Source organism: Rhincodon typus, chromosome 4 (genome assembly GCF_021869965.1).
Source record: "Rhincodon typus isolate 14 chromosome 4, sRhiTyp1.1, whole genome shotgun sequence".
NCBI lineage: Eukaryota > Metazoa > Chordata > Chondrichthyes > Orectolobiformes > Rhincodontidae > Rhincodon > Rhincodon typus.
Genome location: NC_063335.1, coordinates 13,271,981 through 13,282,034, shown reverse-complemented (window position 1 = coordinate 13,282,034; position 10,054 = coordinate 13,271,981).

Here is a 10,054-nt window from a genome sequence, read left to right as displayed (position 1 = left end):
CCAGCTCTACACCTTGTTATTTCTAATAAATAGAGTTTTGCCTTTATCATTCACAACCAAAAATATTTTGTTTCAAAATGAATAACACTATAGTGCTATTAAAATTTTCTGACGTAAAAATCTCAAACTTTGTGTTGTACTATTAGATCCAACGTATTTGTGCCAAGTTCAAACTTATCTACTCACTGACACATGATGGACTCTGGAATACCGTGGAAGTGAGAGAAAACGTACTTATAAAGGATCAGGGATTTTCTGAACCTTCTCCAACACTGATTACAGGAAATGGATTTGAGAATTTCAAAAGCCCTTATATTTAAAACTCTGTTTAGAAATTTTCACAATAAAATGGTTCGAATTGTAGAATGTGAAACATTAGTTAAAAACCCTGAAAAGTCTAGTTTGATAATAACGGAACTTGAGTTTTTTCAGTCATTATAAAATCTAGTCGCTCTGTTTATTATCAGCAGGAAAGAAGAATGAAGTGTTGATGGATTGTTTCATGCCTAACCACTCTGAATGTAGACAATAATGTGGAAAATAGCAATTTTAGGTTGCTAAGCTTTTTTTTTATTGCTCAGGCATTAAAGTAAAGAAAATCAAGTCCAAATTGCACAAATCTTTAATTGTACTAAGGTTTCAGAATAGCCAATGACAGCTGTGAATGTGTGAATTAATTGGAATATTTAGGAATAGACAGGTGTGTTCAGCAGCAAGAAATGTATAGAGGAAATCATGTCTGTTCACATAAACTTAACTTGCCGGTGTGATCTCCCTATTAGGTTATCCAATTAATTAAATTTAAACTATATATTATGCTGAATGAATGGCAAGCTGATGGCTTGAATTTTGCTGCTCATCCAGACTAGTAGGGATAATATTGCTTTGATCTCATCTCAATTCATCCTGTAGTCAAAGCACATATTAATTATTTCATTTCAAACACCTTCATCACATTGCTGAGCACAATCAATATTTTTTTTTTGGAAAAAATCACTGTGTAAAGGGATATTGTGCACTCTTGTTGATGAAACTCTCTATCAATCTTTAAGTCATATATGTTTAAGTATCATGCATTTCAGCATTAGAGATTAACAGATGACAGAAATGTGAGACTTGTCTTATTTTCAAGAGAAAGTGAAGAACAAAAGTTATGTTTATGTCGACCATGGTGGTGAGGTCTCGGGAAGAAGTTTTAAACAAGTCAATGAACGTATCAATGGATAGAAATATTTGAAAAGAAGGAATTATGACTAATCAGCATCAACAAACTTTGTTACAGCATTCATAAAGAACACCAAAACTTCACTTTCAATCTGAGTGATGAATAATATCAAAAATGTGAAATACAAAGTCAATACAGTTACCAGGAGAGAAGTTGGTCTGCAATGCAAATGAGCTTGTAGTGAATTGGCAACACCATGTCAGTTTTATTTTCCATTGAATTGGAAAATATTGGCTGAATTTTAATTCCAAGCTGAGAAAATGTAACAGCTCGACTAGGAAATATGTTCCACAAAAATGAGACTAAATTATCAGGCTATGAACTTCAGTGGAAAGAAAATTAAGTGTGTTTCAAAGGTCAGTTGCCAATTCATTACAAACCCACTTCACACAGACGGCATGATCCAATTCCACACCATGTCATGCATTTAATATGGAGGCAATTTTGTTGAATGAGATGTTTACTTTCAAAATTAATCTAAGAACAGAAAATGGCCAATGGGATTCACAATTCAGGGACATTTGTGGTTTTTTGATTGTAAACATTTCCAACATCTGAAATTATGAACTCTAATTCTCAAACAGAACTGTATGGATACAGCAGGCTTCCCAACATTGGATACTTTTTTTCCTCTTCAGTGGAACTTGTATCAATTCTAATCTAAGAATTAGAGTTTCAATGAGTCCATTCCTGACATGCTAACCCCAGATTTTTATTTGCAGTAGCTTTGTTTCCAAAAAAAAACTCAAATTTGAATTCAAATGAACTTCAAAATTCCACTTGTATAAACTAGTTTTTGGAATTAAGCTAAACTCATAAAAAATCCAGCAATTGTTTTAATCTTTCTAAATCAGCTTTAATGTCTCTGATTACTTTGTGCCAACATTGCTGCCAGCATTGTACAAACATTCTTTCGTTTAAGCTGTTCTGAGATTTTACGTTTTTTTTTACACTGGAACTTGCTATAACAGGAAAGGATTCTGGCAAGAGCTTTCTTGATGTGAAAGGACTTAAGTGGACAGGGAAAACAACTGCACATCCAGTCAAATAAAGGTATAATTTTCGAGAGATGCCAAGGAAATTTTAGCTCATAAAAACAAGTCGGTGTGATTGGAATAGAGAACAAAGATTTTAAAATCCTGACTCTTACAGGTATTTGAGATCATTGACTGATTCAATTGTATCACTGTAATAGCTGTGTTTTGAATCTTATGAATTATGAATATATCAAGATGTGTGCATGCTGGTAGTGCGGTGACAGCTGGATTATTGGTACCTATTAGTTCGAAAATCTTGAGAACTTGAGCTGGCATTGTAATAAGATTCTGCTAATGCACAGAATTGGTGATCCATTGTATGTTGCGAAATGGTTTCTTGTTGGCTGTAGTATAGAATTCCACTTGTTTAGGAACATGTCTTACAATGTACATGGTAGTGATACGTCGGCAATAGATCCCCTGCCGATTTTAGCTTTTAGGATGTGTCATCCTGCGTTTTCTTAGGACATATGATGTCAATGGCTGCAAAAACATGTAATTATCTTATACTGTCAACATGATGTGTGAGGTTAACAATCCAGGAACCTTGATTTCCTGGCAAGATTTACATTTTGCTGGGTTGATACTGAACCTTACTGATGAGCTCAAAAACAAAGTTGCTGGAAAAGCTCAGCAGGTCTGGCAACATCTGTGAAGGAAAAAACAGAACATTTCGGGTCCAGTGACCCTTCCTCAGAACTTCTGAGGAACAGGGTTCTGAGGAAGGGTCACCGGACCCGAAACGTTCTGTTTTATTCCGTTACATATGCTGCCAGATCTGCTAAGCTTTTCCAGCAACTTTGTTTTTGTTCCTGATTTACAGCATCCGCAATTGTTTCGGTTTTTATTGATGAGCTTATGTCTGTGAACCTTTTGAACAATTCCCATGCTGCCATGTGGAATTGTACCATCTTGTTGGTCACCTGTGTTTTGTTCCCGCGTCTGGCTTGGCTTTTAAATCCCGATGTCCTGCACGTGCATGTTCAATTCCTTCAATGCCACATGCTTTACAGCTGTTTTGATGTTTTGAAGACAGTTCACATTACAGAAGACTGTTTAAACATTGTGGGAAGTTTGGCAGGAAATTGTGGTACTCCTAGCAGAAATATTTGTATTATCTATTAACACGGGTGAAGTACCAGAGGATTGGAGGGTGGCTATAGTTGTGCCAATGTTTAAGGAAGGCTGTAAGGAGAAGCCTGGAAACTATAGACCTGTGACTCTGACATCATTGGGAAGCAGGTTGTTGGAGATGATTCTGAAAGATAGGATTTACATGCATTTGGGGAGGCAAGGATTGATTAGGGATAGTCAGCATGGCTTTGTGTGAGGTAAATCAGGTCTCACAAACTTGATTGAGTTCATAATGATGTTAAACAAAAGGACTAATGAGGGCAGAGTATTGTTTACTTGGACTTCAGTTTTTTTTTCTGTTCATTTGTGGGATGTGGGCATCGCTGGCTGGCCAACATTTCTTGCCCATCCCTAGTTGTCCTTGAGAAGGTGGTGGTGAGCTGCCTTTCTGAACCGCTGCAGCCCACCTGCTGTGGGTTGACCCACAATGCCCTTAGGGAGGGAATTCCAGGATTTTGACCCAGTGACAGTGAAGGAATGGCGATATATTTCCAAATCAGGATGGTGAGTGGCTTGGAGGGGAACTTGGAGGTGGGTGGTGTTCCCATATGTCTGCTGCCCTTGTTCCTGTAGATGGAAGTGGTTGTGGGTTTGGAAGATGCTGGCTGAGCATCTTTGGTGAATTTCTGCAGTGCATCTTGTAGATAGTACACTCTGCTGCTACTGAGCATCGGTGGTGGAGGGAGTGAATGTTTGTGGATGTAGTGCCAATCAAGCAGGGCTGCTTTGTCCTGGATGGTGTCAAGCTTTTTGAGTGTTGTTGGGGCTGCACTCATCCAGGCAAGTGGGGAGCATTCCATCACACTCCTGACTTGGGCCTTGTAGATGGTGGACAGGTTTTGGAGAGTCAGGAGATGAGTTACTCGCTGCAGTATTCCTACCTTCTGGCCTGCTCTTGTAACCATTGTGTTTATGTGGTGAGTCCAGAGTTCCTGATCAATGATGACTCCCAGGATTTTGATACTGGGGGGGTTCAGTGATGGTAACACCATTGAATTTCAGGGGTTGGTGGTTAGATTGTCTCTTATTGGTGATGGTCATAGCCTGGCATTTGTGTGGTGTAATTGTCAGTTGCCACTTGTCAGCCCAAGCCTGGATATTGTCCAGATCTTGTTGCATTTGAACACAGACTGCATGAGTATCTGAGGAGTCACAAAAGGTGCTGAACATTGTGCAATTATCAGCAAACATCCCCACTTCTGACCTAATGATGGAGGGAAGGTCATTGATGAAGCAGTGAAGATGGTTGGGCCGAGGACACTACCCTGAGGAACTCCTACAGAGATCTCCTGGAGCTGAGATGATTGACCTCCAACAACCACGACCATCTTCCTATGTGTCAGGTATGACTCCAACCACCGGAGAGTTTGCCCCGGATACCCTTTGATTCCAGTTTTGCCAGGGCTCCTTGATGCCACACCCGGTCGAATGCAACCTTGATGTCAAGGGCGAAAACTCTTGTCTCACCTCTGGAATTCAGCTCTTTTGTCCATATTTGAACCAAGGCTGTAATGAGGTCAGGAGCTGAGTGGCCCTGGTGGGACCCAAACTGGGCGTCGCTGAGCAGGTTATTGCTGAGCAGGTGCTGCTTGATGGCACTGTTACTGACACCTTCCATCACTTTACTGATGATTGACTAGACTGATGGGGCGGTAATTGGCCGAGTTGGATTTGTCTGCTTTTTATGTACAGGATATGGAAAATTTTCCACATTCTCGGGTAGATACCAGTGTTGTAACTGTACTGGAACAGCTTGGCTAGGGGAGTGGCAAGTTCTGGAGCACAAGTCTTCAGTTCTATTTCCAGAATGTTGTCAGGGCCGGTAGCCTTTGCCGTATCCAGTGTCTCTAGCCATTTCTTGATATCACATGCTGTAAATCAAATTGACTGAAGGCTGGTTTCTGTAATGCTGGGGACCACTGAAGGAGGCTGAGATGGATCATCCACTCGGCACTTCTGGCTGAAGATTGCTGAAAATGCTTCACCCTTATCTTTCGCACTGATGTGCTGAGTTCCTTCATCATTGAGGAAGGGGATATTTGTGGAGCCTCCTCCTTCAGTGAGTTGTTTAATTGTCCACCACCATTCACAACTGGATGTGGCAGAACTGCAGCGCTTAGATCTGAACCCCTTGGGATCAGTTAGCTCTGTCTATTACTTGCTGCTTTTGCAGTTTGGCATGCAAGTAGTCCTGTTTGATAGCTTCACAAGTTTGGCACCTCATGTTCAGGTCTGCCTGGTGCTGCTCCTAACATGTCCTCCTGCACTCTCCATTGAACCAGGGTTGATCCCCCGGCTTGATGGTAATGGTTGAGTGGGGGATATGACAAGCCGTGAGGTTACAAATTGTGCAGTAGTACAATTTTACTGCTGTTGATGGCCCACAGAACCTCATGGATGCCCTCTCTTCAGTTGCTACATCTGTGCAGAGTCCGTCCCATTTAGCGTGGATGTTTTTCTCAATGTAAAGGCGGGACTTCGTCTCCACAAGAACTGTGTGATGGTCACTCTTACCAATACTGTCATGGACAGATGCAACTGCAGCTGGCAGCTTAGTAAGGGTGAGGCCAAGTGTGTTTTTCCCTCTTGTTGGTTCCCTCACCACCTGCCGCAGACCCAGTCTGGCAGCTATGTCCTTTAGGACCCGACCAGCTCGATCAGTAGTACTCCTGCCGAGCCACTCTTGGCAGTGGGAATTGAAATCTCCCACCCAGAGCACATTTTGTGCCCTTGCCATCCTCAGTGCTTCCATCAACTGTTGTTCAACATTGAGGAGTACTGATTCGCCAGCTGGGGGAGGACGGTGTGTGGTAATCAGCAGGAGGTTTCCTTGCCCATGTTTAATCTGAAGCCATGAGACTTCATGGGGTCTGGATTCAATGTTGAGGACTCTTAGAGCAACACCCTCCCGACTGTATATCACTGTGCCACCCCCTCTGCTGGGACTGTCCTGCTGGTGGGACAGGACATATCCAGGGATGGTGATGGTGGTGTCTGGTACATTGTCTGTAAGGTATGATACTGTGAATATGACTATGTCAGGCTGTAGCTTAACTTGTCTGTGACAAGATTTTGCATGATAGACTAATTAGTAAAGTCAGATCACATGGGATTCAGGGTGAGCTCATCAATTGTGTACAAAATTGGTTGAATGGTAGGAGACAGAGGGTGGTAGTGGAGATAGGAAGAACTGCTGATGCTGGAGACTGGGATAAGACAGCATGGATCTGGAGGAACATGACAGGCCTGGCAGCATCAGAGGAACAGGAAAGTTGACGTTTAGGATCAGGACCCTACTTCAGAAAAAGGGTCTGAAGAAGGGTCCCAACCCGAAACGTCAACTTTCCTGCTCCTCTGATGCTGCCTGGCCTGCTGTGTTCATCCAGCTCCACACTGTGGTAGTGGAGTTGTTTTTCAGACTGGAGGCCTGTGACCAGCGATATTGCTTACAGATCGGTACTTTTTCCACTTTTGTTTGTCATGTATATAAATGATTTGGATGAGAATATAGGAGGCGTAGTCAGTAAGTTTGCAGATGATGCCAAAATTGGTGGTATAGTGGACAGTGAAGAAGGATATCTAAGATTACAAAGAGATCTTGATCAATTGAGTCAGTGAGCTGAGAAGTTGCAGATGGAGTTTATTTTAGATTATTGTGAGGTATTGCATTTTGGTAATATGACAGGACCTATACAATTAATGGCAGTGTCCTGGGTTGCGTTGTCAAACAGAAAGACATAGGGGTTCAGGTACATCATTCTTTGAAATTTGCATCATGGAAAGACAGGGTGGTTAAGAAGGCATTTAGCACGCTTGCCTTCATTGCTCAGACCTTTGAGTCTAGAAGTTGGAATGTCATGTTAAGGTTTCATAGGACGTTGGAGAGGCCTCTTCTGGAATACTGTGCGCAGTTCTGGTCACCTTGTTATAGAAAGGATATTATCAAACTGAAGGGGGTTCAGAAATGATTTACCAGGATGTTGCCGGGACTGGAGGGTTTGAGATATAAAAATAGACTGGAAAGACTGGGGCATTTTTCTCTAGAGTGTAAGAGGTTGAGGGATGACCTCATAGAATTTTATAAAGGTGAATGGCGAAGATTTTTTCCCTAAGGTGGTGGAGTTCAAAACTAGGGGGCATATTTTTAAGGTGAGAGGAGAAAGATTTAAAAAGGGCATGAGGGGCAAAGTTTTTACACAGAGAGTGGTTTGTGTGTGTAATGAAGTACCAGAGAAATGGTGGATGCAGGTACAGTTAGAACATTTAATAGACATTCGGGCAAGTTCACCAATAGGAAAAGGTTTGAGGGATATGGGTCAAGTGTGGGCATGTGGGACTAGTTTAGTTTGGGAATATGGTTGGTGTGCACTGGTTGGACAGAAGGATCTGTTTCCATGCTGTATGACTCTTTGACTTGATGTATTGAAATGCTGGATTGCTTATGGTTAGGTGCATCTAACTGTATCTCTTACAAATGTAGGTTTAGTGTGCTTTGCTGACCATAACAATAGTGTTGGCTGCACCTAGAGCGTATTATTGTCAGCCTGCATCTATGGCTTCATACCTATGCCCATCTGAAGTGTTGCACCAATAGCATGACATTTTCCTTACCCAGAAAATCCTTCCTAATGGTGTGAATGAGCACAGAGATGATGGCTCAATCAGTGAGCCCGCTCTGACAGTTAATCTTCGTAAAAATCACAGGAATGCCCTTTGCTGTGGCACTTACTAATAAACAGGTCAACAGGCTCTTGAGGCTGTAGTCTGTCTGGCTACTAATTAAACATAAAGTTAACTTGTACCTTGGGCTTCTCCTTGGGTACTTTCCTGATATTTTCTGGATCTTCCTATTCAGCTGTTGAGAGATCAGGTGTACTGTTTCTGCAAAACCTCTCTTTGCTGATGGCAATCAAAATTTTCAGTGCTCCTTTGTAGAAATTGTTTATTGCTTGATAGAAATAGAATTGCAAATGTTGCTTACATAGCTACAATTCAGTAGGGGGTATGATTGGCTCTTCATTCCATAATTAATTGTTAGTCTTCAATTTCTCATTGAACGTATTCGCTCTTATCTGTAAAATCTTCCTTACTGTCCTGTTTTGACACCACCACTTTGATTAATTGTTATGATCTCTCTATCTTAATTAGTTTGTAATGTTTTGGATTACTTGTTATGTTGGTTAAAGCTTGGCATGCGACTCTTTTACCGATCTGTTATTCCAGTCATTTGGTTTGTCTCCAGCACCACCTTATTTTTAATTTTTTGTAATTATTTCTCCGCCCCATTTAATCAGATTATAGATCATCCATTTGATTGTTATTCAGCTGTTGACATTTTACTCACACTGTCTGACACTCTTGATCACCTGCAGAGACTTATTATTCGATCTGTCAACACTCCACTCACACCATTTGTATGATCTTTTGATCTCTCCGCCCATTGATCTCACTGCCTATAAAATTTGTGCCTGTCTGCTTCTCTCGCACTTCACCTGAAGGTGCAATGCTTCAAAAGCTTGTGATTTCAAATAAATCTGTTGGACTATAACCTGGTGTCATCCGATTTCTGACCTTGTCCAGTCCAACACCAGCACATCCACATCAGGGTTCTTATTTAGAAGTAGAGAGTGGTGCAAAGTTTATTTATTTCTACTGCTGATTTTGTTTTATCTTCTCTTTTGTTTCCCATTTCTCTGCCTCTGTTTATCAATTATTTTGCCTGGCCTTGGTCTCTTTAATAGAGTTGCTTTAATGGTTAGGTCACAAATCATACAACACAAGGTTATAGTCCAACAGGTTTATTTGAAAACACAAGCTTTTGGAGCTTCACTCCTTCTTCAGGTGTTAGTGAGAGAGGTAGTATCCAACACAGAATTTATAAGTAAAAGATCAAAGGGTCACACCTCTGATGAGGATGTACTAAACAAACCTAAGCTGCTGTTAAATCTTTAATCAGTTAGAAGGTTTTAATTGATTAATATGTATATGTAAATCCCTGAATCCCCTTCAAGTCAACTCTGAGAGAACTAAAGGTTTTATCAGTGTAAAGAAGAGGTGACATTTTCGATCAGATAGTGCAAGTTAGGTGTGAGGCCTTGTTTAGAATCTGTTTGTGTTTTAGTTTGGAGTCAGACTGGTTTTATTTCTAAAGTAGGAATTTAAAAAACGCCACATTGGCTGACTGTCTATAAATTGTGTGCCTTTTGAACAAAATAAAATGCATCCGCAAATACAAATTCACCCCATAGATTCACGTGTGTATGTGCATGTTTGTGTGTGTGCGGTGGGGGTTGCAGAGAGAGAGTGTGTGTGTGAGAGTATGTGTGGTGTATGTATGTGTGTGAGAGTATATAATGTGGTAGGGTAATCTGCAGTGTGACATGAACCCAAGATCCCAGTTGAGGTCGTCCTCATGGGTACTGAACTTAGCTATCAGCCTCTGCTCAGCGACTCTGCGTTATTGTGCATCGCAATGTCCGCTTGAAGGACGTTTACCCAAAGACCCGAGGCTGAAGGTCCTTGACCGCTGAGGTGCTCCCTCACTGGGAGGGAACATCCCCGTCTGGCAATTGTTGCGCGGTGACCCTTCATCTGTTGTCGTAGTGTCAGCATGTTTTCACCAATATACCACACCTCGGGGCATCCTTGGCTGCAGCGT